This window comes from Schistocerca nitens, chromosome 2 (genome assembly GCF_023898315.1).
Source record: "Schistocerca nitens isolate TAMUIC-IGC-003100 chromosome 2, iqSchNite1.1, whole genome shotgun sequence".
Lineage (NCBI taxonomy): Eukaryota > Metazoa > Arthropoda > Insecta > Orthoptera > Acrididae > Schistocerca > Schistocerca nitens.
The window spans coordinates 1,009,750,315-1,009,754,707 of NC_064615.1; positions in this window are offsets into that span (position 1 = coordinate 1,009,750,315).

Sequence of the window (4,393 nt, forward strand, 5' to 3'; positions counted from 1 at the left end):
GTTACAACTAAAACATTCAAGGCGCCAAGCGCTTGATTAGTAAATTAAGCTAACAGGGCCCAACAGTAGTAACAAGACTTGTAAAACTTACTATCCTTAAAAGACTTTATACTGGCCAAGCTTATGATTACTACATTCAAACAGAATAAACTAACATGTCTTAGCAATAAGGCATTTAAGACTTACGACACTAAACTTAATACTCGCCAAGCTCAATGACCACTACATTAAAACAATAACCTACTGTCACCGAGACACGATATAAGCTCGCAGGGCCACAACCGCAATGTGATAGTTTAATCCTAACGGAGAGTAGCCACGGAAGCGAGGCCGAACACTGGCCTGCTGCAACCGTGCAGACACTTAACGCGCTGCGCAAAACAATGCTAAATTAGTCCTTGCGATCGTACGCAGCTCATCAGTCGCGGTCAAGCAATCTTACTTGAAATTTACTAACTGCGGTGGTGCGCCACTTTACTGTTCTACTCAAGCGAAGCGCGCTACTTCGGATGACACACTCCGCAATACAGCCACATCAAAGGGCAACATGTTGTTGTTGTTGTAGTGGTCTTCAGTCCTGAGACTGGTTTGATGCAGCTCTCCATGATACTCTATCATGTGCAAGCTTCTTCATCTCCCAGTACATACTGCAGCCTTCATCCTTATGAATCTGCTTAGTGTATTCATTTCTTGGTCTCCTCTACGACTTTTACCCTCCACGCTGCCCTCCAATACTAAATTGGTGATCCCTTGATGCCTCAGAACATGTCCTGCCAACCGATCCCTTCTGCTAGTCAAGTTGTGCCACAAACTCCTCTTCTCCCCAATTCTGTTCAATACCTCCTCATTAGTTATGTGATCTACCCATCTAATCTTCAGCATTCTTTTGTAGCACCACAATTCGAAAGCTTCTATTCTCTTCTTGTCTAAACTATTTATCGTCCATGTTTCACTTCCATACATGGCTACACTCCATACAAATACTTTCAGAAAGGACTTCCTGACACTTAAATCAATACTCGATGTTAACAAATTTCTCTTCTTCAGAAACGCTTTCTTTGCCATTGCCAGTCTACATTTTATATCCTCTCTACTTCGACCATCATCAGTTACTTTTCTCCCCAAACAGCAAAACTCCTTTACTACTTTAAGTGTCTCATTTCCTAATCTAATTCCTTCAGCATCACCCGATTTAATTCGACTACATTCCATTATCCTCGATTTCCTTTTGTTGATGTTCATCTTATACCCTCCTTTCAAGACACTGTCCATTCCGTTCAACTGCTCTTCCAAGTCCTTTGCTGCCTCTGACAGAATTATAATGTCATCCGTGAACCTCAAAGTTTTTACTTCTTCTCCGAACTTTTCTTTTGTTTCCTTTACTGTTTGCTCAATATACAGATTGAATAACATCGGGGACAGGCTACAACCCTGTCTCACTCCCTTCCCAACCACTGCTTCCTTTCAGGTCCCTCGACTCTTATAACTGCCATCTGGTTTCTGTACAAATATAAGCAGCATTTCGCTCCCTGTATTTCACCCCTGCCACCTCCAGAATATTAAAGAGAGTATTCCAGTCAACATTGTCAAAAGCTTTCTCTAAGTCTACAAATGCTAGAAACGTAGGTTTGCCTTTCCTTAATCTTTCTTCTAAGATAAGTCGTAGGGTCAGTAGTGCCTCACTTGTTCCAACATTTCTATGGAATCCAAAGTGATCTTCCACGAGGTCAGATTCTACCAGTTTTTCCATTCCCCTGCAAAGAATTCGCGTTAGTATTTTGCAGTTGTGACTTATTAAACTGATAGTGCGGTAATTTTCACACCTGTCAACACTTGCTTTCTTTGGGATTGAAATTATTATATTCTTCCTGAAGTCTGATGGTATTTCGCCTGTCTCATACATCTTGCTCACCATATGTTAGAGTTTCGTCAGGACAGGCTCTCCCAAGGCTGTTCTAATGGAATGTTTTCTACTCCCAGGGCCTTGTTTCGACACAGGTCTTTCAGTGCTCTGTCACTGTATCGTATCTCCCATTTCATCTTCATCTACATCCTCTTCCATTTCCATAATATTGTCTTCAGAACATCGCCCTTGTATAGACCTTCTATATACTCATCCTACCATTCTGCTTCCCCTTCTTTGCTTAGAACTGGGTTTCCGTCTGAGCTCTTGATATTCATACAAGTGGTTCTCTTTTCTCCAAAGGTCTCTTTAATTTTCCTGTAGGCAGTATTTATCTTACCCCTCATGAGATAAGCCTCCACATCCTTACATTTGTCCTCTAGCCGTCCCTGCTTAGCCATTTTGCACTTCCTGTCGATATCATTTTTGAGACGTTTGTATTCCTTTTTGCCTGCTTCACTTACTGCATTTTTGTATTTTCTCCTTTCATCAATTAAATTCAATATTTCTTCTGTTACCCAAGGATTTCTATTAGCCCTCGTCTTTTTACCTACTTGAACCTCTGCTGCCTTCACTACTTCATCCCTCAGAGCTACCCATTCTTCTTCTGCTGTATTTCTTTCCGCCATTCCTGTGAATTGTTCCCTTATTCTCTCCCTGAAACTCTCTACAACCTCTGGTTCTTTCAGTTTATCCAGGTCCCATCTCCTTAAATTCCCACCTTTTTGCAGTTTCTTCAGTTTCAGTCTGCAGTTCATAAGCAATAGAATGTGGTCAGAATCCACATCTGCCCCTGGAAATGTCTTACAATTTAAAACCTGGTTCCTAAATCTCTGTCTTACCATTATATAATCTATCTGGTACCTTTTAGTATCTCCAGGATTCTTCCAGGTATACAACCTTCTTTTATGATTCTTGAAACAAGTGTTAGCTATGATTAAATTATGCTCTGTGCAAAATTCTACCAGGCGGCTTCCTCTTTCATTTCTTAGCCCCATCCATATTTACCTACTACGTTTCCTTCTCTTCCTTTTCCTGCTGTCGAATTCCAGTCAACCATGACTATTAAATTTTTGTCTCCCTTCACTAACTGAATAATTTCTTTTATCTCATCATACATTTCATCAATTTCTTCATCATCTGCAGAGCTAGTTGGCATATAGACTTGTACTACCGTAGTAGGCGTGGGCTTCGTGTCTAACTTGGCCACAATAATTCGTTCACTATGCTGTTTGTAGTAGCTTACCCGCACTCCTATTTTGTATTCATTATTAAACCTACTCCTGCATTACCCCTATTTGATTTTGTATTTATAATCCTCTATTCACCTGCCACCGAACTTCACTAATTCTCACTATATCTAACTTTAATCTATCCGTTTCCCTTTTTAAATTTTCTAACCTATCTTCCCGATTAAGGGATCTGACATTCCACGCTCCGATCCGTAGAACGCCAGTTTTATTTCTCTTGATAACGACGTCCTCGTGAGTAGTCCCCGCCCGGAGATCCGAATGGGGGACTATTTTCCCTCCGGAATATTTTACCCAAGAGGACACCATCATCATTTAATCAACAGTACAGCTGCATGCCCTCGGGAAAAATTACGGCTGTAGTTTCCCCTTGCTTTCAGCCGTTCGCAGTACCAAAACAGCAAGGCCGTCTTGGTTAGTGTTACAGGGCCAGATCAGTCAATCATCCAGACTGTTGCCCCTGCAACTACTGAAAAGGCTGCAGCCCCTCTTCAGGAACCAGACATATTTTTGGCCTCTCAACAGATACCCCTCCATTGTGGTTGCACCTACGGTACGGCTATCTGTATCGTTGAGGCACGCAAGCCTCCCTACCAACGGCAAGGTCCATGGTTCATGGGGGGAAGGGCAACATACCTACTCTATAAGAACAACTTTAGAGCCAATTTAAACGAACAATACGATAAAAGCCCTGATATACAACGCCCTGCGCTGCCATGACATTGTGACCAAAGCAATGTACCCACAGGGCAGGCTACTAGTAATTTCCTCTTTTGGGTTACATCAATAGCATGAACCAGGCAGTTACGATCCAGAATAGCCACAGCGAAGAATGTTATTACTGCTGAATAACGATCCTTTCGGTCAGCATACTACGACGGGTCCATGTTCTAATACTCGGTTCCAACTAACGAACCTTTTGCCACCAACGTTGCCTCCAGAGGTGATCATTTCAGCTCACAATAGCATCACCACATCAGAAAAAGGCGACGAGAATCAATCATACTTAGCAACAGGAAGGTTATTGAGTACAGCTGTTTTCGGAACCAGTCCTTGCCATAACTCACAACGGCCGCACCACAAGACAAGGGAATCTGCATCTCAGACTGAAAGCAGCTACTCATTAACGGTCGTTTCCCTCACTCTTCACCTACGTTGGACATGCTTTTGAATGAGGGCGATTCGGAAAGTAAAGTCCGATCGGTCGCGAAATGAAAACCACAGTGGAAATCAATTTTTT